General features: G+C 40.9%; 1 protein-coding gene across 1 annotated transcript in view; it reads left to right on the top strand.

Annotated features, from left to right (window-relative positions):
* Positions 1-26,103, top strand: part of DRC11 (dynein regulatory complex subunit 11) — a 312,672-nt gene that overhangs the window by 159,812 nt on the left and 126,757 nt on the right. The window lies entirely within an intron of this gene.

Raw genomic sequence — 26,103 nt, 5'->3', positions numbered from 1 at the left:
GTAATGTAATCTCAGTAGAAATGCGGCTGTTCTGTGAAGCCCTCAGAGGTTTGTTAGAGAACATTAGTGAACAAACAGCACCATAAAGGCCAAGGAATACACCAGACAGGTCAGGGATAAAGTTGTGGAGAAGTTTTAAGCAGGGTTAGGTTATAAAAAAATATCCCAAGCCAGAGAGGGAAAGATTTAATCAGAGAAGCAGCCAAGAGGCTCATGGTAAGGCTGGAGGATCTGCAGAGATCCACAGCTCAGGCAGGAGAATCTATCCACAGGACAACTATAAGCTGTGTCCTCCACATATTTGGCCTTTATGGAAGAGTGGCAAGAAGAAAACCTTTGTTGAAAGAAAGCTATAAGAAGTCCTATTTGCAGTTTGTGAGAAGCCATGTGAGGGACACAGCAAACATGTGAAAGAAGCTGCTCTGGTCAGACAAGACCAAAATTTAACTTTTTGGCCTAACAGCAAAACGCTAATTGTGTCATAAAACTAACACTGCGCATCACCCTGAATACACCATCCCCACTGTGAAACATGGTAGTGGCAGCTGCATCATGTTGTGGGGACTTTTTTCTTCAGCAGTGACAGGGAAGCTGATCAGAGTTGATGGGAAGATGGATGGAGCCAAATGCAGGGCAATCTTAGAAGAAAACCTGTTAGAGTCTGCAAAAGACTTGAGACTGGGTCGGAGGTTCATCTTCCAGAAGGACAATGACCCTAAACATTCAGCCAAAGCTACAATGGAAAGGTTTAGATCAAAGCATATTCATGTGTTAGAATAGCACAAAGTCCAGACCTAAATCCAATTGAGATTCTGTGGCAAGATGTGAAAATTGCTGTTCACAGACGCTCTCCATCCAATTTGACAGACTTGAGCTATTTTGGCAAAGAAGAATGGGCAAAAATGTCACTCTCTAGATGTGCAAAGATGGTAGAGACATCCCCCAAAAAGATTTGCAGCTGTAATTGCAGTGAAAGGTGGTTCTACAAAGTATTAACTCAGGGGGGCTGAATACAAATGCACGCCACACTTTTTCAGATTTTTTTGGTAAAAAAAATGTTTAAAACCATTTATTATTTTCTTTCGCCTCCACACTTTGTGCTGGTCTATAACATATAAACCCAATAAACTACATTTACATTTTTGGTTGTAACATGACAAAATGTGGAAAATTTCAAGGGGTATGAATACTTTTTCAAGGCAATGTAATTGTATACATGTTAATTGGTTGAGCGCATACATTTGTGATATTTCTGTGTACCTAATGCACACGATCGGCTTGTCTGGCAGACTTAGTCCAGCAAACAATCTGGCAAACAGTCCACCGGACTTTCTAACAAACGGACTTGGCCACACACGGACACTCCAAAAGTCCGGCAATTTCTAACGCGATGACATACAGCACGTACGACGGGACTAGAAAAAGGAAGTTCAATAGCGAGTAGCCAATAGCTTCCTTCTCGTACTTGCTTCTGAGCATGCGTCATTCTTAGTCCGCCAGGCTAGCCCACTGACGAACGGATTGTCCGCTGAAAGCCAAGTCCGGCGTACAAATTTTGAGTCAAAACTACTTTCTATGGCCGCGTACACACGAGAGGATTGTCCGTCCAACTTAGTCCGCTGAAACGTGTTTCAGCGGACAATCCGCTCGTGTGTGGGCTTCAGCTGACTTTTTCAGCGGACAGTCTGGCGGACTAAGTCTTTCGGAATTTCCGTAATATTGTCCGTCCAAACTTGGTTTCAGCGGACAGTCTGCTCGTTCGTAGGCTAGTTCGACGGACTAAGTATGGCGCATGCTCAGAAAGGATTTACACGGCCGAAAGTTGCATTGCAGTGTATTGGACGTCGAATTTCTAGTCCCGTCGTACGTGCCGTACACGTCATCGCGCAAGCTTTCAGCGGACTGTCTGTTCGTCGTGTGTGGTCAAGTTCGTTCATTCAAAAGTAGGACGGACTGTCTGTCGGATTGTCTGACGAACTTAGTTGGACGGATAGTCCGCCCGTGTGTACGCGGCCTAAGTCTGCCGGACTTTACGATAAAAAAGTCCGCTGGAGCCCACACACGATCGAATTGTCCGTCTGCCAGATAATTCGATCGTGTGTACGCGGCATTAGACTAACTGTAAATGATCACCTTATCCAACTAATAAATATTGTATGTCTATGGCCACACTGCAGTCTTTGTAGACACTTCCTGACCACCCAGCAACTGAGGAAAAATTGAAAGTCTGAAGTGTGTTTTTCCAGAAAATTGCTATTGCTTCTCCAGGGCTTGTCTGAATAAACATGAACAGTTGGTCAATATTATCGTGCGTGTTTATTCCGCAATTGTTCTCTTAAATGTACTGTTTGTATTTTTTATTCCTCTAAATTCAGTCCTGTAACCCCACAAGGAAAAGCAGATCCATAGAGGACAATTTTGCTGGGATTGAATTAACATTCTATTATCAGTATAGTAGCTACAATTTGTATTGTATATACTTAGTTGAAATAATGCTCATACATTTTGGTTATCATCACCGGCATAAAAATGGAAACTAAAGAAGCCTACAATATTGTACAAATTGTTCCCTCATGTTTATATGCTTACATTTCTCTGCATTCCTTGGCGGAATATCAGTTATGCAGAATTGGGTGTTTTATAGCCAAAATCTGGTGTGTACATTTGTTTTTATTAGCTGATATCTGTGGTGAGCTGCCTCAGTAATGGAAGCTTACACAAATTTGTGTATTTAGTACAGTCAGACTATATTCAGGTCATGCTATAGATTAGGTAAAAATATACAGTCTTCTATGGCATAGATCAGGGATATGCAATTAGCGGACCTCCAGCTGTTGCAAAACTACAAGTCCCATCATGCCTCTGCCTTTGGGTGTCATGCTTGTGGCTGTCAGAGTCTTGTAATGCCTCATGGAACTTGTAGTTCTGCAACATCTGGAGGTCTGCTAATTGCAAATCCCTGGCATAGATGATGCCCAGTTATAATTCAGATCACAGAGGATTGTTAAAAAGGATATTACCCGCACTAATAATTTAAAACTATACTATGTTTAGAAGTCCAATTTGTTGAGAAGTTCTTGTGCTTGAGTTAAGCTGCTGCTCTTCGTCCCGTGAATTCATTTGAATTTAAATTAATTTTATAAGTTGGTAGTTGATTATCGCATACAATATCATACAGCATACAGATGCAGTTTTATATCAAATTGTGGTTACACATTTAATCGTTTATAAAGGCCTAAATAATATAAACAGTACCATGTTCTTCTAGGAAATAAACATGGAGGAGATGCGCTTAAACCATTGCACATCTCACCCACTTGGACATATATATGGACTTTCATACGATTTTTTATGTAATGAAATAAAATGAAGTTTTATATTCAAGTGAATGCGATGCGCATTGGTTTAAGTGCAACATCTTCGCAAATTAATAACTATTTTTGCATATTTCAAAATTAGTGGTTTATCTATAAATGTGTATTTTTCAGGGAAGATTTTGCATTGAAGTCCTTCCTAGTGTAGCACCCTCCTAGATACAGTGGATTTAAAAAGTCTACATACCCCTGTTAAGATGTCAGGTTTCTGTGATGTAAATAATGAGACAAAGAAAAATCATTTCAGTACTTTTTCCACCTTTAACCACTTGAGATCTGCGCTATAGCCGACACAGCGCGGACCTGAATTTCCGGGAGGCCGTCATAGGACATACTCCCATTTGTGCGCTCCCCGCGCATGCCCTGCAGGGCACGCGCTGTGATCACCGAGTCACCGAGACTCATGTGATCACTGATACAAGTAAGGGGCCGATCCCGGCCCCTTATCACGTGATCAGCTGTCAGCCAATGACAGCTGATCACGTGTATAAACGAAAGCTCGGTAATCGGCTTATGCTCTAGGGACATTGGTCCCGAAAAGGAAGGAGGCACATCTGCCTGCTCCTCTGTGCCTCCAAGTGCCACCTGCCATTGCCCACAGTGCCTACCGCTGGCACCTATCAATGCCCACAAGTGCCATCTATCAATGCCCACCAGTGGTGCCAATCAGTGCCTTATCAGTGCCACCTAGCAGTGCTGCCTTTCAGTTTAACCTACCAGTGCCCATCACTGCCACCCTTCAGTGCCCATCACTGCCAGCTATCATTGCCACCTATTAGTGCCACTTCTTAGTGCCCACCAATGCCACCTAATAATGCCCTTCAGTGCCACCCATCAGTGTTGCCTATCAGTGCATACCAGTGCCACCATATCGGTGCCCATCAGTGCAGCCCATTGGTGCCCATAAGTGCAGCCCATCGGTGCCCATCAGTGCAACCTCATCAGCGTACATCAATGAAGGAGAAAAATTACCTGTTTGCAAAATTTTATAAAAAAATATAATTTTCTTTTTTTTTTATTCGGTCTTTTTAAAAAATTTTAACAAAAAATAAAAACCGTAGAGGTGATCAAATACCACCAAAAGAAAGCTCTATTTGTGGAGAAAAAATTATAAAAAAATGTATTTGGGTACAGTGTTGTGTGGCCACGCAATTGTCATTCAAAATGCGACAGAGTTGAAAGCTGAAAATTGGTCTGGACAGGAGGGGGGTTTAAGTGCCCAGTAAGCAAGTGGTTAATGTGACCTATAAACTGTATGACTCAATTAAAAAAATAAACTGAAATCTATTAGCGGGGTGAAGTAAAAATAAAAAAAATAAAATAATGTGGTTGTATAAGTGTGCACACCTTATAACTGTGGATGTAGCTGTGTTCAGAATTAAGCAAGCACATTCAAACTCATGTTAAATAGTAGTCAGTACATGCCATGTCATCATTTAAAGTTCCTCTGATTACCCCAAATAAAGTTCAGCTGTTCTAGTAGGTCTTTCCTGACATTTTCTTAGTCACATCCTACAGCAAATGCCATGGTCCACAGAGAGCTTCCAAAGCATCAGAGGAATCTCATTGTTAAAAGGTATCACTCAGGAAAAGGGTACAAAAGAATTTCCAAGGCATTAGATATATAAAGGAACACAGTGACAGTCATCATCAAGTTCAGAAATTATGGCACAACAGTGACATTACCAAGAACTGGACGTCCCTCCAAAATTGATGAAAAGACAAGAAGAAAGGTCAGGGAGGCTGCCAAGAGGCCTACAGCAACATTAAAGAAGCTGCAGGAATATCTGGCAAGTACTGGCTGTGTGGTACATGTGACAACAATCTCCCGTATTCTTCATATGTTTGGAACATGGGGTAGAGTGAGAGACGGAAGCCTTTTTTTTACAAAAGAAAACATCCAATCCTGGCTAAATTTAGCAAAAACATGCCTGTATCTGAAATCTCCCCAAAACATGTAGCAAAATACAGAGGTGTAACATGAAGCTTGTGGGCCCCGATGCAAAAGTTGACATTCCAGGCTTCCACTGTTGTTGATCAAATCCAGTGACGCGGGAGCTGGGGGGGCAGAGTCGAGTTTTGCTGTCTGTGTCAATAGACGCAGCAGCAGGATACGGAAGCACATGAGTGCCCAGATGGGGGAGCGGCTCTCCAACGGGGCCTCAGAGAAGAGGAGGAGTCAGGAGCGCCGCTGAGGGACTCCAGAGGAGGAGGATCAGGGCCACTCTGTGCAAAACCAACTGCACAGAGGAGGTAAGTATGACATGTTTGTTTTGTTTTTTGTTTTTTTAAAACAAAGGCTTAGTTATCCTTTAGAGCCGGTTCACACTGCGGGCGATGAGAGGCGACACGACTTGCCTCGCCTCGATCTGACAAGTCGCCCCCGTTCTGTACAATGGAACCGTTCTGAGAGGAGCGACTCGAGTCGCTCCGACTCAGAAAAAAGGTTCCTGTACTACTTTCAGGCGACCTCGGGGCGACTTGCATTGACTTCTATACAGAAGTCATCTGCAAGTTGCCGCTGAGGTCGCGGCAGGTCACGGCGAGGCAAGTCGGTGTTGCCTCGCATCGCCCCCTGTGTGAACCGGCCCTTAGGCCTCATGCATACTGGACGTTAAAATAAGTTTATAAAAATGTCAGTAGCTTTGCAGTGAGTTTTTTCAACTTTTTTAAAAGTTTCTGCAATAGCGGTTTTTAGCGTTTATTGACATTTTTTAGCATTCTTCCGCGTTAGCGTTTTAGCTTTTTTTTTTTTTTTTTTTAAGACAAATTTTTTTTTTCAATGGAGCAAAAACGTTAAAAAAAACATTGGTGAGTGACGTTTTTGAGCGTTTATCAGCGTTAGAGCGTTTTTACAGCTAAAAAACGCCTCTCTGAACCCACTAGTTTTGGTCGTTTTTTTACTGCTCAAAAACGCCACTGCCCAAAACTTCTGATAACAGCCTTTGTGTGCATGGACACATAGGATAACACAATGGAGAGTTTAATGACTGTAGAAAAAACGTCTACAAACAGCTGCTGTAAAAACGTAAAAAATGTCCAGTGTGCATGAGGCCTTAGGCTCCATGCAAACTGGACGTTAAAGTAAGGTTATAAAAATGGCAGTAGCTTTGCAATGAGTCTTTCAAAGTTTTTTAATGTTTTTGCAATAGCATTTATTAATGTTTTTCTGCGCTAGCGTTTTTTTGTTTATTTTTTAATGGATCAAAAACTTTAAAAACGCTGGTGGGCCATGTTTTTGAGCGTTTATCTATGTTTATCAGCGTTTATGAGCGTTTGGGTTTTTTGTGGTCAGAAAAACGACTCCTGAACGTGAACGGCGTTCAGAAAACAGCCGATAAACTTCACTGCTGATAAAAGTTCAAAAACGTCCATGTGTGCATGGACACATAGGATAACATAGAGTGGAGTTTATGGGTTGTTAAAAAAAACGCCCAAACTCAAAAAAACGGCCGTTTATGAGCTCCAGTGTGCATTGAGCCTTAAGAGCAAGGTTCTCCAAGGTACTCCAAAGTTCTTTTACTAGCAAGAGGCTTTGCTCCATTCTGTACAATCTACAATAAAGAATGATGTGGTTCGAGGCACCAAAAGTAATTGGCCTCCATCCCAAATTTTAGACAAAGAAAAGGGAAAGTGGTCAGCGGGACTTTAAATGAGGCCAATCGCTATATAAAGTAAACATGTGGGATATTAAACAGTGTTGCTTTTGTGGGTTCCAACAAAAAGGGGGAGTTTTTGAATGAGAGATGTATACCAAAAAGCAGTCTTAGCAAAGAACGTTTTATTATACCGTGTGAGATCATGTATAAAAAAACGGAATAACACAAAAATGCATACACAGAATAGCATACACGCAGGGCATGCTGAAAACCGCATATAAATATTGACGCCATGGAACTTGGCATATCATAAAGTAAAAACAAGTCCTGCACAACATGGGCCACTGGAAGGGCTGAATGATGTTGGAAAGTCTAGAGTAAAAAAAATAAGAGACATAAAATCATCTGTATGGACATCATGCATCTATGTAAGGCTGACGCGTTTCGTTGGGGTATACCAACTCTTCAGGGGCGAATGCAATGGTGATCTATAAAGAAACATAACCATATGGTATAATATTGTAACTGAATAATAAGAATAAATAATGTGTAAGGGACAGGATGGACATCCCTATAGGTACTCACGTCAACTGTATAGATGTGAACAGAGGATCAGAGCCGTTAAAAAGGTCTGGCATGGGATCTGAGGTAGAGACACGTGGACAAGCAGGGAGTTCTGTGTATTCACCAGGGTAAATGTGCAAATGTGGGTGACAGTGAGCCAAAACTTCTGTGTATTGAGATCAGTAATATATATTGAATGTATGATATTTTTTGATGAAGAGTGTGAAAAGCCCATACACCAGGTCACAAACCTATGGTGATTATATAACTTTCACCTATACTATTAGCACTTTGTTCTTCATTCTCTTTGGTTCCTTCACTATCTCACCCAGGATACAATTTTCTTCTCTTTCTTTCCTACACCTTTCTTTCTTTCTCCTTCCTATTTGGTGTTTTTTTAGCATCTGTTTTTTCATCTATGCTCAGTTTTTTCCTTCACCTGAGCTGGTGCATGGGCTTTTCACACCACCGGTTCCTTGTCCCCAGATTCAGCGTGTCACTTGCCACTTATATCCTGGCTCTCTCTCCTCCCCCTTCAGCTGGATATTCTGGGTTCTGCAGTTTCCCTTTTAGGATTACTTGCCAGTTGTTGGGACTACATGTCCCATGATCCTCCTTTGTGCTCCTTTTTTTTTGGCCAATAGGAAGGAGAGGGCTCCTCTGCCAAGTGCAGCAGCATGAGGAGGACAGAGAGGGAGAAAAGCCTGCAGCTGCTCTCTTCAGAGCCACAGCCGCTCTCCACACTGCTTACAGGAGGAGGAGGATAGACAAGAAATAGAGCTCTCTTCTCACAGCAGCACCACAGCTCGAGGGGGGGAGGGTCAGCAACCTCCCCAGTTCCCCTAATGCCTTCCTGAGCCCCATCTTGATCCAGCGATGTGCACGAAAGCTTCAGCTCTCCAGGGACTCTCACTCCCCATTGGCTGGGGCAGCAGCGGGAGCCATTGGCTCCCACTGGTGTTAAACACAACCAGCGTGCAATGAGAGTGAGGGGGCAGGAGCTGGGCTGCAGCTCTGTGTGTGAATGGACACACAGAGCCACAGCTCAGGAGTGAGCCTGCTTGGGTGCCCCTATAGCAAGCTGTCCCCTTGTCAGAACACAATAGCTCAGTGGGGGAAATCACTTTCGTTCAATTTTTTTTGTTCAGCCCATTTGGTTGAACAAAAAACCTGCTAGTGTGTGGCTTTACACTATAAAGCCCCATACACACTATCAGATTTTCTGCTGATTTTTTCCTTCAGATTTACCAAACCATATAATATGAGGTAAAACCTTAGGAGTTTCAATTTGTATGCAACCAGGCAGGCCCTTACACTACATGGTTTTGGTAAATCTGAAGGAAAAAATCATCAGAAAATCTGATAGTGTGTATGGGGCTTTACAGGCTGTGTGTACAGGGCCACAAATGGCATGATGAAACTACATGATCAATGCACATCTTATGCAGGTGAAAAACACAAGGTGCAGGTAGGAAGGTCTATAATGCCTTAAAGCTTTCCAGCTCAGTTCAAGGACCTTTCTGATGTAATCTCAGCCTTGAGGGCCCATCACACCAGAACACAGAGCGGGAAACCCACTTTCTGTATGGATTTCCCACACTGCGTTCAAAACTCAGTGCCCTTGTGATCTTTAGCGGGTGTCAGTACAGACAACACCGCAAACTCAGTGTGTTTGACTTCTCCAAATCGCATGGTACTGTGTACCATGTGATCTAGTAGCAGTGCATTTACAAAAGTATTGCATGCACTACTTATGGTGTGGTGCAGTGCGATTTTGGGCTGTGAATGCACTGCACTCAAATGGCATAGGAATCTCAAAGGGGCACAAGCATACCCCTGTGTGGTGCCTGGTGTGCCCTGAAGGTGTTAGCCCAGACACCTAGTAATGGAAGACGGAGATCTGCCACGATAGGACCAAAAATCTGGATGAGGCCTAAACAAGCAGTGGAATAATGAACACAGAGCCCATGTCCATAGAAATGATGAACATTTATCAAGAAAGGCTGACTGAATACTTGAATAAAATGTATAAAATGTCTTTGTTATTGTTAAGCAACAGCAGGGGAATAGTCTCTCATTTATACCAAACACACATTCATTTTAAAGGACACGGGAATTATCTCTTGACTTATTCAAACAAAACACACATTCTTTAAAAAAAGAGCATGGGAAAAGTCTGTTGACTCATTCATACAAAACACACATTTATTTAAAAGAACAATGTTCAGTCCGCAGCCCATTGACCACACATACACTATGGATATACAGTATAAGAATGAAAAGACCAGCGCTGACTGAAATGTGACAAGGCGCCTTCTGCACTTCCATTGTTTGCTGTTTTCCTTACGTTAGAGGAGCTTGTTTTTTTAGTGCAGCGGTTGTTTGTTTTATTATTTCGTGCTTTTTTCCCTCCCGGCTGCTCTTGAGGAGGAAAGAAGGGGCAGCACAGACATTTTCTTCAGACACTTAACCAGCTGCTTGTCAGGAAACTTATGACAAAGCAATGGCCATGAATGAGCGGCGGAATCCTAACAAATAACACGTGGATCTGGAAATGAATTGTGGGAAGGGCTTACGGGAGAACTGAAAATATCTCTCTATGGCTTGGAACAGGAGAAGACGGGCGGAATTAACTCTGTCCAAGGGATATGAACCTGCTACTGCTGCCTGCTAATTAGCTTCCCTCACAGACAATGAAGCATTGTGCATACCAAGCAGGTGTCTCTGGCACAGTCCCATAATCGGCTATGCTGAAACACTGTAAGGGCATGAGGGTAAAAAGATTGAGATTTATATGGAAAGCAATAAACCTCCATGCCTAAAGAGCTGCAAAAGGTTATACAATGTTATCTTATTGGTTATACAGAATACGCGTGTGATATACTGTATAACCAAAGACAAATCTAAAATATGCAGAGTACAAAAATATACAGTGCCTTGCAAAAGTATTTGCATCCCCCCTTGGCATTTTTTGTTGCCTCACAACCTGGAATTAACATGGTTTGTTTGAGGATTTGCATCATTTAAAGTGGTGTTGCCACCAAAAAAATAAAACTACTTAAAATTCTTTAAAAAAATCAAAAAAAAATAATTGGCAAAAAAAATTTTTTTTACTCACCTCTAAATACCGGTTGCTAGGGGGGTCCCTCGTAATCTGCCTTCTTCATTGCCCGGGCTGATGACATCACTTCCCCTCGCGCCGCACATTCACCTGGGACCTGTCATGTGTCCCAGGTGACTGTACGGCGTATCACGGCGCCCTGCGCCGCTCGCGCATGCGCAGTGGGTGCCCGGCTGTGAAGCCACAGCCGGGTGCCCACAGTATGCATGACGGCGCCGCGAGCGGAGCCCTCCTTGCCCGCTCTGTGAATTTTGGTCTGCAGCCGTCTCTTGGCAGGTTTGCTGTTGTGCCATGTTCTTTCCATTTGGTTATGATAGATTTGATGGTGCTCCTAGGGATCATCAAAGATTTGGATATTTTTTTATAACCTAACCCTGACTTGTACTTCTCAACAAAATTGTCCCTTAGTTGTTTGGAGAGTTCCTCAATCTCAATTGTCTTAATGGCAATGTTTGGTTAGTGGTGCCTCTTGCTTAGGTATTGCAGCCTCTGGGGCCTTTCAAAAAGGTGTGTATATGTAATGACAGATCATGTGACATTTAGATTGCACACAGGAGGAAATCATTTCACTAATTATGTGACTATGTCGGACAAAGTTGTCGGAAAATCCGATCGTTCAGAACGTGATGACGTAATTTCATTACGATGGGACTACGTTCAGGCTAGTAGCCAATAGCTTTGATCTAGGAATTTGATCTGAGCATGCGTGGCACTTTGTCCGATCGGAATTCTCTACACACAATCGGACAAAGTACGATCATGTTGTCGGAAAATTTTATAGCCCAGCTGGAAAAGTTGGTCCGTCGGATACTCCGACGGAAACAGTCCAATGGAGCCCAGACACGGTCCTATTGGACATTGCCCATCGGAATATCCAACCCTGTGTACAAGGGCTAATAGACATCCTGGGTATGATAAAATTTGAAATATGAAATCATAAATTATAATATATATAGATATATATATATATATATATATATATATATATATATATATATATATATATATATATATATATATATATATATAAATAATAAAATAAATAACTATAAATAATTATAACAAATAATAATATAATAATAATAAAAAGTATTCAATAATATAATCAAAAACACTGAAATTTACTGAGTTGCAGAATTGTCGCTGTCATTACTTTTAGTGTTTGATGACGAATTTCCCCACAAATTACTATCGCTCAATTCTGCGAGTGATTCTAATTCATTATCGCTGTTTTCTAGCTGGTCTATAACCACTTTTGATGTAAACTGACTTTTTTTGGTTGCTATGGACAATCTCCAGTTTCCTGGCATAAAGAATAGTATTTATAATATAAAACTGCATGCAGGACACTGGACAAACCACTAGGGACAAAGGGGGTGTGTAATTATTTGATACCATACTGGAATCTGTAAGATTACAGTATACTGTATCTATACTGTGTTTTTTACTTTTTGATGGTGCTCCTAGGGATCATCAAAGATTTGATGGTGCTCCTAGGGATCATCAAAGATTTGGATATTTTTTTATAACCTAACCCTGACTTGTACTTCTCAACAAAATTGTCCCTTAGTTGTTTGGAGAGTTCCTCAATCTCAATTGTCTTAATGGCAATGTTTGGGTAGTGGTGCCTCTTGCTTAGGTATTGCAGCCTCTGGGGCCTTTCAAAAAGGTGTGTATATGTAACGACAGATCATGTGACATTTAGATTGCACACAGGAGGAAATCATTTCACTAATTATGTGACTTCTGAAGGTAATTGGTTACACCAGAGCTTTTTATGGGCTTAATAACAAAGGGGGTGAATACATACGCACATGCCAATTATCAGTTTTTTATTTCTGAAAAATAGTTTTATGTATATATTTTTCTATTATGTTCTGATCCATCACATATACTTCAGATTAAAAAAACATTGAACTAAAGGCTGTAATGTAATAAAATAGGTAAAAAGCCAAGGGGGGTGAATACATTTGTCCGCATCCAATTCGCAGTGGTGTGAACCCAGCCTTAAAGAGTATTTGTTTTGATTTTCTAATGTTAGTGGTGTCAAATTGTGATTTACTTTCGGTCACAGTGACGAGAATATTCGAAAGAGCAGGATGGGAAATTTTTAACACATTTCTACAGTGTATGTGGTTTTTGTTGAGAAACTTTCATCCAGTCACTGAATGTGAAATTTTTTTTATTTATGCAAACATTGGTTAAAAAATTTACTAGCATATGACCAGCATAAAGTGGAACTTTAGGCCAACGTTAAAAATGAGTGAACAGGCAGGAATTTTAATGCAGAAGAGACATGCGTTGTTTGTTCTGCATTAAAGTTACTTACCTGGCTGGCAGCCCTTGCACAGTGAGCCACACATGTGCAGCACACTGTACAAATTTGGCAATGCCGAATCTGCCTAAACTCGTCTTCCCCACCTGGCCAATGAAAGCAGCTGCCGATCGAGACTCGTAATCTGGCCGCCTGAAGATCAGTCAGTGAGCGGGAAGGGGAGCTAGTGTATGCCTCATCGCTGCAGCCGAGGTGAGTATTGTTCCGCTTTAAGGCTTAAGTAAAATAAAATAAATTAAACCACTGTATTTAGATTGTAAGCTCTCATGAGCAGGGTCCTCTGATCCCTCTTGCATTCAAATGTATTGTAACTGTACTATCTCTCTTTGTCATGTCAAGCGATGAGCAAACTGTTGACACTATATAAATTCTGTATTAAAATAATATTAGATTATAAGGACTATGCTCCCATTAAAAATAAAGGCTGGGCAACTGTAAGGTGATTAGAGAACGGCTGGCACAATTACTGTGTATATACAGTGCTGCAAGCCCAACCTTTTGCCACATTTCAGGCTTCAAACATAAAGATATAAAATTTAAATTTTTTGCGAAGAATCACCAACAAGTGGGACACAATTGTGAAGTGGAACGAAATCTATTGGATATTTTAAACTTTTTTAGCAAATAAAAAACTGAAAAGTGGTGCGTGCAAAATTATTTGGCCCCTTTACTTTCAGTGCAGCAAACTCACTCCAGAAGTTCAGCGAGGATCTTTGAATGATCCAATGTTGTCCTAAATGACTGATGGTGATAAATACAATCCACCTGTGTGTAATCAAGTCTCTGTATAAATGCACCTGCTCTGTGATAGTCTCAGGGTTCTGTTGAAAGCGCAGAGAGCATCATGAAGACCAAGGAACACACCAGGCAGGTCCGTAATACTGTTGTGGAGAAGTTTAAGGCCAGGTTCACACCGGAGCGATGCGGGAACGCCGCAAATCCGCGGCGTTTTCCCGCATCGCATGCCTCCCGCCGGCAGTTCACACTGCCCTATGCGGACTGCTGGGAGTGTCAGTGAAACGTTAATGACACCCCCAGACCAGTCCGCATATCGCAGTGCGATCTGCAAACTCGGACAGTAATCGGATCGCATGGTGTGAACACCCATGCGATCCGATTCTGCTGCGGACCAAAAAAAGGGTCCCGTGCGAGTTTGCGGCGGGTGCGATGCGAATTCAGCCATACTATCTGTATGGCTGAACTCGCATCGCACAGAGATCGGATGTGATTTGCACTGCACTGCGGTGCGAATCACATCCGGTTCTCGCTGCCGCATCGGTGTGAACCCAGCCTTAAGCCGGATTTGGATACAAAAAGATTTCCCAATCTTTAAACATCCCAAGGAGCACTGTGCAAGCGATCATTTTGAAATGGAAGGAGTATCAGACCACTGCAAATCTACCAAGACCTGGCCGTCCCTCTAAACTTTCAGCTCAGACAAGGAGAAGACTGATCAGAGATGCAGCCAAGAGGCCCATGATCACTCTGGATGAACTGCAGAGAACTACAGCTGAGGTGGGAGAGCCTGTCCATAGGACAACAATCAGTTGTACACTGCACAAATCTGGCCTTTATGGAAGAGTGGCAAGAAGAAAGCCATTTCTCAAAGATATCCATAAAAAGTCTAAAGTTTGCCACAAGCCACCTGGGAGACACACCAAACATGTGGAAGAAGGTGCTCTGGTCAGATGAAACCAAAATTGAACTTTTTGCCCACAATGCAAAACTATATGTTTGGCGTAAAAGCAACACAGCTCATCACCCTCAACACACCATCCCCACTGTCAAACATGGTGGTGGCAGCATCATGGTTTGGGCCTGCTTTTCTTCAGCAGGGACAGGGAAGATGGTTAAAATTGAGTTGAAGATGGATGCAGCCAAATACAGGACCATTCTGGATGAAAACCTGTTGGAGTCTGCAAAAGACCTGAAACTGGGACGGAGATTTATCTTCCAACAAGACAATGATCCCAAACATACAGCAAAATCTACAAAGGAATGGTTCACAAATAAATGTATCTAGGTGTTAGAATGGCCAAGTCAAAGTCCAGACCTGAATCCAATTGAGAATCTGTGGAAAGAGCTGAAAACTGCTGTTCACAAACGCACTCCATCCAACCTCACTGAGCTCGAGCTGTTTTGCAAGGAAGAATGGGCAAGAATTTCAGTCTCTCGATGTGCAAAACTGATAGAGACATACCCCAAGCGACTTGCAGCTGTAATCGCAGCAAAAGGTGGCTCTACAAAGTATTAACGCAAGGGGGCCGAATAATTTTGCACGCCCCACTTTTCATTTTTTTATTAGTTAAAAAAGTTTCAAAAATCCAATAGATTTCGTTCCACTTCACAATTGTGTCCCACTTGTTGGTGATTCTTCACAAGAAATAAAAAATGTATATCTTTATGTTTGAAGCCTGAAATGTGGCAAAAGGTTGAAAAGTTCAAGGGGGCCGAATACTTTCGCAAGGCACTGTATATATATATATATATATATACACACATATATACGAGGGGTATTCAAAAAGTTTCAGCACTTTTTTAACTCTGTTAAATATAAAACCTCTCCCATATGTACAGTGCCATGAAAAAGTATTCATACCCCTTGACATTTTCTACATTTTGCCATGTTACAACCAAAAACATAAATGTATTTTATTGTGATTTTATGTGATAGACCAACACAAAGTGGCACATAATTGTGAAGTGGAAGGAAAATGATAAATGGTTTTCAAACTTTTTTCCAAATAAATATCTGAAAAGTGTGGCGTGCATTTGTGTTCATACCCTTTTCTCTGATACCCCTAACTAAAATCTAGGTGAACCAACTGCCTTCAGAAGTCACCTAATTCGTAAATAGATTCCGCCTGTGTGTAATTTAATATCATTATAAATACAGCTGTTCTGTAAAGCCTTCTGAGGTTTGTTAGATAATTTTAGTGAACAGACAGCATCATGAAGGCCAAGAAACACACCAGACAGGTCAGGGATAAAGTTGTGGAAAAGTTTAAAGTAGGATTAGGTTATAAAAAAATATCCCAAGCTTTGAACATCTCACGGAGCACTGTTCAATCCATCATCTGAAAAAAGGAAAGAATGTGGCACAACTACAAACCTACCAAGACATGGCCCTCCACCTAAACTGACAGGCCAGCCAAGGAGAGGATTAATCAGAGAAGCAGCCAAGAGGCCCATGATAACTCTGGAGGAGCTGCAAAGATCCACAGCTCAGGTGGTAGAATCTTTCCACAGGACAACTATTAGTCGTGCACTCCACAAATCTGGCCTTTATGAAAGAGTGGCAAGAAGAAAGCCATTGTTGAAAGAAAGCCATAAGAAGTCCCATTTGCAGTTTGCGAGAAGCCATGTGGGGGACACAGCAAACATGTGCAAGAAGGTGCTCTGGTCAGATGAGACCAAAATTAAACTTTTTGGCCTACAAGCAAAAAGCAGTGTCTGGCAGGAAAACGAACACTGAACATTACCCTGAACACACCAGCCCCACCGTGAAACATGGTGGTGGCAGCATCATGTTATGGGGATGTAAAAGACTTGAGACTGGGGCGGAGATTCACCTTCCAGCAGGACAATGACCCTAAACATACAGCCAGAGCTACAATTTAATGGTTTCGTTTAAAGCATGTTAATGTGTTAGAACGGCCCAGTCAAATTCCAGACTTAAATCCAATTGAGAATCTGTGGCAAGACTTGAAAATTGCTGTTCACAGACACTCTCCATCCAGTCTGACAGAGCTTGAGCTATTTTGCACAGAAGAATGGGCAAAACATTTCACTCTCTAAATGTGCAAAGCTGGAAGAGACATCCCCAAATGACTTGCAGCTGTAATTGCAGCGAAAGGAGGTTTGACAAGGTCTTGACTCAGGGGGGGCTGAATACAAATGCACGCCACACTTTTCAGATATTTATTTGTAAAAAAATGTGGAAACCATTTATCATTTTCCTTCCACTTCACAATTATGTGCTACTTTGTGTTGATCTATCAGATAAAATCCCAATAAAATACATTTACGTTTTTGGTTGTAACTTGACAAAATGTGGAAAATTTCAAGGGGTATGAATACTTTTTCAGGGCACTGTGTGTGTGTGTGTTTGTATAATATATATATATATATTTATATTTATATAACTGGTGACTGTTTTTCAATTATGCTTGGTTTAATCACCTGACATATTTCCTTATAAGTGCCGGTGGCTATATGTATTGGAGTCTAATGGCACAAATATTATGAAGCCCACAGACTCCCCCAACCTCCAAATCATAAAGGTATTCCCCTGTCTACACTATATCTTACTAAGTAATTTCATACTAGTCCAATAGAGAATAGAGATGTCTACGCTGCATGCACATTCATTTTGGGCTAAGTTATTTGCCAAATGTTATTGCTGCCTGGATAACTCATTACACAGCCAGACAGCTTGCTTTGTAGTCGTCTCATCTGCTGTGGCTACAGGTTTTGAATACAGAAAAGTGGGCGGATAACACCCAGCGTGGGAGGGTTTAACTACTCACTGGCTCACCTGTTGGGCAAAACCTGTAGCCCAATAAAAAAAATAAAAAAAACAGCTGTAGAGTACAGACTGTATGAAGTAGACAATATAAGACCCATGGCTATGTGTCTACATGCAAGAGCTACTACTCAATATACCTGTGTTGATATATGACTTTTGACATATATTAGCGTTTAAGCCACCACTCTACAAATTACGGCTATATTATTATTATTATTATACAGGATTTATATAGTGCTAACAGTTTGCGCATCGCTTTACAACATCAGGGAAGACATTACAATACAATTCACTACAGGAGGGATCAGGGGGCCCCTGCTCGTTAGAGCTTACAATCTAGAAGATTCAACTGATACCATTACCACCAACAGGAACTTATGATTAATATCCATTTCAAAACCATAACAACTTGCCTCTAACCCTGGTGACTCCACTGTGGTTTCAGTATACTACCGAGATATACCTAGACTGCACTGTGATATACTGAATGTTTTTTCAGCAACACGACACTATTCACTTTACTGCATACAAAAGTGTCTTTCACGCTTATTAATACATGTCAGATGATCTACTGGGGATCCTTCATTACCCTTGGCAACCATCAAGATTGTTTTTAATATTTCATTTTTTTCTTTAATTGGGTGGGCTACAGGTCTTGCCCTTTATTATTAAATTTCCTTTTCATAAATCAAATCAATCAAATTTCATAACACTACTGACTGATTTACTAACTGCAAATTATTAAGGTACATTGTTTAAAAAAAGTATATATATATATATATATATATATATATATATAGATATATATATATACAAATAATTACATTTTTATTTTTATTAAAGGTTTCACAAGTTAACAGAGATCTATGAAGGTATAGAGCGCATAGTAAGAATATATTCTCAAAGTTCTAACAAGTGGTCTAATATGAATTAGTTGGTATGAAAAGGGTTCCTGCTGTATCTATAATGTTCAGGTTGATTGGTCTGGTGGTGGGAAATTTCATGTTTTTTATTTTTTTTTGCCAGGGCTCTGAGTTTATAAATTCTGACTTTTATTTCAGGGGTCTGATATTCTGAGGGGTTTCATATGATTCTGTGATTCTGACTCATAGTATCAGTAAGCGACTTATTGAGATTATTTTACTAAAGGCAAATAGGCTGTTCACTTTGCAAGGGAAGTGGAAATCAAGAGTTCCCCAGAGCTTAGTGAATGTGGTGACATTTCACCTTGCAAAGCATACCCAATCATGTGCAAGGAAATGAAAAAAACATCATTTTTGTTTGCTCATGATTGGATGAAATATGTCAGAAGAGCTTCTCCCCATTTACTAAGCTCTGGGTATAATTTTTTAGTAAAGTGTAACTTCCCTTGCACGGTGGACAGGTTATTCAGTAGTAAATCAGCCCATCAGATTGTGTAAAACAGAAATCACTCCTAACTGAAAAGAGTGGGTGTTTCTAGCGAAATATAATCTCTACATAGAGCAGATTCTTATGTATGTAATATGCTAAATAATATAGAGCTGTAGAGGGAAATCTAATTTACAGGCTCTAGCATATACAGGTATACAGAGACATTAACAAGCAAATTCATGGGTTGTTTAGGCTCAGACATTGTGGTTTTAAAGTGCAAAACCACAATCTACATGCTATAGACAAGTAAAACAACATTTCTAAGCAGTACCTGCTATCACATTTCTTGTAACCCCTCATTACTTAGATTTGTTATGCTTTTTGCAATGTGTAGTTTACTTGACCTATGTCTGTTTCTTGAAACCACAGAAACGAAAGGAGCATCAGGGCTGTGTTCACTGGAGTTTTTCAGTGTTTTTTTTTATTCCTTTTTTAATATATATATATATATATATATATATATATATATATATATATATATATATATATATATATTTGAGATGGTTATTAAAAGAGCTTGAGAAACATTGACTGAAACCTCATTTGGGAAGTTTTAAAGAATTGTGGTGCACATCACAAAGTTGGTTTTTGAAAAGCCTTCATATAGTAGAACTTTTCGTTTTCTTATTTATTTAGCTACTGTATCATTTTGATACTTAAAGCTCAACTATGGGAAACTGTCTGTGGGAGAGGAGAAGCACCTTTACATACCTGAGCTTTGACTCCCCATGAAGGCAACATTCCCAATGCTCTGGCGGTGGACTGTCCCTTAGTCATGTTCAATGAAGGGCTTTGGACCATAGACCACCAGAGAGTAAATGAAAGATGCAAGGACTGGTCTATCGGGAATGTGGAGTGGAAAATCAAGTGACTAAATCTTTTCTGCATCCACTAGACCCAAACAAGCAATTGATCCTTGCAATGCAGATGCAGCCCCACTGCAAGAGATCATATTAAAGTTTCCCAGAATACGGTATCTCTGTAATCATTAAATCTCATGCTCCCTGCAGATTGGAAAGCCCTATACTAGGTTCAGTTGGGTTTTAAAGATTGTCTTATTTGATTAGCTCTGCTGAGGGAACTGTAAAAATCGTCTATCCACTTAGGCCAAGCCATTATTATGTAGGATATTTAAAGATGTTCTAGTGCTGACCTTCTTCTAAAAAAAGGCTACCTTCCTGGTTATAATGGGGATTCTGTGGCTTCTATACATTCTGTGTTACTGACCCAAAACACTAGATATGAAAGAAAATCTTCCTGTAGCCACACATCTGAACATTTGGTTGGGGAAATCAACTCACTTTTTGTCCTTGAACCCAATGGTTGAACGAAAAAAAAAGACTCATCTATGGGCTGCTTTAGACATTAGCAAATGCAGAAGAAAGAGTCAACATGGTGGCAGCCATCATGTCTCTCTCAGGAAAGTTTTACCTTAAAGCGGAGTTACACCCAAAAGTGAAACTTCTGCTCATTTGTCTTCTCTCCCCATTCCGGTGCCACAATTTCGGGCAGAGGGGGGATTGGATACCTGTCTTTGGCAGGTATCCTGTTCCCACTTCCGGGAGTCTGCGCCGTGGCCCATGACATCACTGCGGGGCTCCCTCCTCCTCCCCCTGTCGGGCCAGTAGGAGAGAGGAGCGGGGCCCCATGCATGCGCAGTAGGGTTCCCAGCGTGAAGCCGTAAGGCTACAATGCTGGGTTCCCTTACCTGCAATGGCAGCACCTGACAGCTGATGGAAACATCAGCTGCGGTGCTGACATCGCTGGACTCCAGGACAGGTAAGCGTCCTATTATTAAAAGCCGGCAGCTGCAGTATGTGTAGCTGCTGGCTTTTAATTATTTTTTTGGACAGACCTCTGCTTTAAGCTGGCCAGACCCTAGTAGATTTTAAAACAGACATTTGTACAAACATTCCAAGTACATTCAATGACCCGACGAATGTCACTTGATAGTACTTCAAAATTGAATTTGCTTTTAACATTCAATTTTAAAATTAACTAACTTTCCCATACAAAAACCGCATACACAGTTAGAAATTTGCTTGTTCAAGAAAAACTTTCCATTCTGCTCCTACAAACTTTCTTGTCACTGTGGTTCAAAATCATACATCAACATAGATTTGACCCCATTAATGATTAGAAAATCATAGCAACGTTCTTTATACCTCTGTAATTTTTATTTGAAGTCACAGGGATCACAGAGCCTTTTGCACCATAAAATCTTGTTGTATTGGAAATATATACCAGCTGTGATAGGAAGGGTAAGTATTAACCATTTTCTGTGCAGGAGGTAGTTTTAAAAAACGGAATGAGTTGCTTCAAGGTTGGAGTCATCTTTGTTCATTGACATTATCCACACTGTAAAACATATTGTGCTGGATCAACTCAAAAAAATTGAGGCAACTATTTGCATCAGCTTTTTAAGTATTGTCAACTAAACTTATTTTTGTCTAATTCATTTGATTTTTAATTTATTATTTATAAAGTGTTACAAATGTAATATTATTAAAGCAGCATCAAATGTAAAAAAAAAATTGTAAGAAAAAAAATTCATTTTTTCAGCTAACAAGTCAAACTGAAACACACACATGTAACATACAGTATATCTGTAAAGAACATAGAACACAGAATGTATTAACTTTTAAGCCTTTTAGGAAAGTAATTTGCACTTTAAAGTGTGAACCTTGAATTTCCAATATCTCAAAAACCGAACAAACAGAAAGTTTGTTTTTGTGGTACAAATCAGCACAAACGCAGCACAAACAAATGGTATTTTCACGATCTAGGGGTCAGGCTCGAAGACCAATTGCTATAGCAGTGGAAACTCACACATGAACCAGCAGGATAGGAACACAGGCAGGTCACCCTGGCAGATGTCACAAGCTCACTTGAGGTGCAGAATATAAGTACTAACCGGTGTTCACCAGAGCTCCTGAGGGTGGAGGGTTTGATAGCATGGAGTGCAATGTTGGTGGGCTTTCATCAATTATTATGAGTAATAGCTTTAAAACTAAACGGCACAGACATTCTTTTTTGCAGCACAAATTAGCACAGATGCAGCACAATAATGATATCTTTGTTTTTAAATTTTAATAACATGGGGTGCAGATTGGGTGGGGCTTGAGGTCACATAATCTAAAATTTAATATGCCATAACTTCATAACCGAACGGCAGAAACATTCATTTTTGTAGCACAAAACAAGATTTTAAGCTATACAGTCGGCAGTCCCTCACCCTGCATCTTAGTTGCGTTCGGCCAAATACAGTAAGTGCAAACTTTGCATGCGCACAAGTAAGTTGTCTCAATAGGTGTATACAATTGACTGTATGTCCATTTATAAATAAAATAAATATTTTGAATGGTATGTTGAGCAAAATTTAAAGCATGTGAACGATAATTTGTTCAATGTTCATTCTATACCTTTCAATGTCATTGCATGGCTTTGTAATGACTTGGAAAAATGTTGTTCTTATGGGCCTCAAATGTATGGGAACTGTCTTGTGCAGGTTTTCAAAGTTCCAAAACATGTCAAACTCTTTAAAATTACAGCATCAAAACTTGTACAGTTGCATGTTTGGCAAACATCTGCTTAAATTTTAGTCAAATTAAATTATATTTTTTTCAAATAAATGTAACTCAATTAGAATATGGAAATGTACATACCTTAAAAGTTTTGTCTGGATTACTCAATATTATACATTGGTCAGATTTTGAATGGATGGACGTCTCAGCCAATTGGCAAGGGTTTCTTTAGTATCTTGGCCTGCTGGGACAGCCTATTTATTTGGATGGAGTCAGGTGATCAGTGTTCTGTGCTACCTGGATGGCTGTTTGGGGTGGACATGTGTCATGTCACCACAGGCTGCTAGGTTGGAAGCCTGAGGCCTATCTCGGGGGCACCTGGCTGCTAGGCTGCCCAAGGCCTATCCAGGAGCAGGAGAAGCAGCGTAGGGTTGGGACTGCAGGATTGGAGTCCAACCGAGTTGTGAAGGTTCAGCTGGATGGGGAACCAGTTGTGGTCAAAGTTAAAAGGGATGCATTCGACACTAAGGGACCATCCAACTTGTTACCTGAGACCACTGTGAGTAAGCTTAAGCAAGTACCAAAGCAGTCTTCTCATCAGCCAGGGACAGTGAAGAAGTGGGAAACTTTCAGCGAGTGCCAAGTCAGGGACCCAGAAGGTTAGCGGGGGTGGCGCTTGAAGAATGTACAGCGAGATAGCTGTGGAAGAGCTCAGGAGATCCAGTGATGATTGGATCGGGAAGTCTAGAGAGAGACTGGGAGCTCAGTGAGTGAAGATCTACAGTGAGATACTGTGAGATAAGAGAAGAACTATTCTGTGTTACCAAGAGTTATGTGCAAATACCTTTAGTGACTGTTACAAATTCAGTTGCCATAGGAGACGGCAGTCCTACCTATACAGACGGGTTCTCTGGCTGGAGGTCTTTCCTTGACTACCTATAGAGTCTCGGAGTCTGTCAGTTATCATTGCATCTATTCAAGAGTGTCCTGGCTCTAACCCGCTCTCCCACAGTTTTTGTTAAGAGACAATAAATCTCGTATTCGCATTCAAAAAGTATCTGGCGCCCATCATTTCATCTTGCATTACACCCACCATGCCTGTTCACCCAGTCTACAAGGAAGGATGTCAGCTCTCCCTGACTCTGGATGTCACTATCAGGCTTCTGGAGGCCCAGGATCTTTGTACATTTGTAAATGTAAAAGGTGTGTTTTAAGAACTAATGAAATTTAGGTAAGGTACTTAAAATATCAAAGTAAATTAATTAACATTTATTTATTTGTTGAACAGAATAATTTTTATCAGTGCAGGGTCAGCATGGATTGGTTTGAACAATGATGGCAGCTCAGAGTTGACACAGTAATGTGAAGTTCTTAAAGCGGGACTGTACTGCGGAAAAAAATATTAAAAGCCAGCAGCTACAAATACTACAGTTGCTGACTTTTAATAAATGGGCACTCACCTGTCCCGGGATCCAGCGATGCCGGCAGCCGAAGCCGATCGATCGCTCAGCTCTCGGCTGCTGCCGCCACCATTCTAGGTGAGGGAATCAGGAAGTGAAGCGAATCGGCTTCACTTCCCGGTTCCCTACTGCGCATGCGCGAGTCGCGCAGCGCAATAGGAATTGTCCACGCTGTCTCTGGGACCCGTGTGTGTCCCAGCAGACAGCGCGGCAGGACAGGAAATGGCGGGAGTCTATGCCCTATAGTGGGTGTAAATACCTGTCTTTGACAGGTATCTGCACCCCCTCCCCCCTGAAAGGTGCCAATTGTGACACCGGAGGGGGGGGAGGGTTCCGATCAGCGGAAGTTTCACTTTAGGGTGGAACCCCGCTTTAAATCTGTTCACAAATGTCTAACACAGACCACCCTCTTGGTGGAGTCTTTCCCCTTGTGATATGCCAAAAAATTAAAATGTTACCGTCTGATTACTGGGGATGATGAGACTGATGAGATGCTCCCACCTGTCCGCAGCAGACTTTTGACATCATCTTAGCTGTGTGTCCATTGACACACGTAGACGCTTTGGCCCCACCCCCTCAATCTCCTGATTGGCTCACTGGCTGTGATTTACAGCCACCAAAAGACAATCAGAAAGTGGTAAGGCTCTTGTGGACATTGCTGGATCAAGAGGGGGCTTTGGTAAGTATTAGGGGGGTTGCTGCACACAGAAGGTTTTTTTCCCTTCATGCATAGAATGCATGAAGGTAAAAAAATTGTGCCTTTACACATTAATAGTAAACTTGGGTGTCAACATCCCTAGGCTGAAAGTGAGCCTTAGCATATAAAATACAAGGCCAGGTATATGTAACAACATTAAAAGAACCATTATAATTATATGCAGACACCCCACTGGGGCCATATGCTAAATTTTCCTCTTTCCTTTTTTCTGACACTGATCTGATTAAATCTGAGCAGCCCAAAGATCTCACATCTGTCTACATATCATCCAAATTTCAGGTCCAGGCCTAGCTACATTTTTAGAAATACCTAGTAAAAGATTGGGAAGTTTTATGTGACGCCTCTTTCAATACATGCTGTTAACTGTGACCTTAGAATGACAGAATCCTTCTATCCTTGAAGCCATTTCTTTAAATATTGTATTCTGCTGATTTGTTACTGAAGATCACAGTTTCAGCCTCTTGCCAGGAATTCTGAGATCCGCACAATACAGAGCTCTGTGTAGCTCTCTCTGAAACTTCCCTGCTGTAAATGATCTATTGTCCCTAATATCAGAACTTCCTGGTTATTGAACATGTCCCAACTCTTTATCAGGAAGTCTATATTTCCCCTACATCAGGCTTGTTGTTAGGTTCCTTGACACGTAACACAGATCAGCATGTCGTCTGTTTCTATGCCGATTTAAAGGGAAATTATAATAGTTTTTAATTGTATACATTTTTAAACTGACGCTTTATATATTTCTGACTCTTTATATGAAAGTGCCTATAACACCATTATCACAAATCATTATCGGTTTCCTAAATAGAGAAAACAGCAGAACTTATTTGCTTTCAGATTGCCTCGCTCTAATTGAAAGTACATAACAGTACAGTGAATGTAGAGGGTGGCTGGGGTCGAGATTCTCCCCATTCATGTGGCTGGTTGACACCTATTTTTTTTTACATTAGAGCACATGTAAAAAAAATATAAAAATTGTTGGGACATACATTAAATATTTAATGAGGAAAGGATACATTTCCACCTTTGCGGTCAAGTTTGGAGAACACCTACTTTATATGTGTTATGGTCCTATTCACATATAATAACTTAGAACATACAATTGTCGCTTACCTTTTACTTTCTCTTTTCTGAAAGCTCAAAAACTTTAACGTTAAGGAGGAGGCTTGGAAAAAATGTGTTTACCATAATTAACCCTGTCTATACTGTGCAGTTCTTATTATCAGTTGCAAACTTGGCTTCGCCACTTTTTTCCTCCACTTTCCCTTACAAATTGTTCATAGAAACTTGCAGTCTGCCCAAAGGCCTGCTAAAAAAAAAAAAACTACAAAGGTATGGAATATTTTTTCAAAATAATTTTTTGGTATGAACTATGGATAGGAACACATAACAGACCAAATTTAAAGCGGTTGTATAGCACCGCATACTAGCTCATTATGAAATACTTACCTTAGAACGAGGCCCCAA

This window comes from Lithobates pipiens, unplaced genomic scaffold, assembly GCF_037356315.1.
Source record: "Lithobates pipiens isolate NorthernLeopardFrog02 unplaced genomic scaffold, aLitPip1_a1.2 Scaffold_22, whole genome shotgun sequence".
Classification (NCBI taxonomy): domain Eukaryota; kingdom Metazoa; phylum Chordata; class Amphibia; order Anura; family Ranidae; genus Lithobates; species Lithobates pipiens.
Note: the sequence above shows the minus strand (reverse complement) of the source record. Positions and strands in the feature narration are given on the sequence as shown.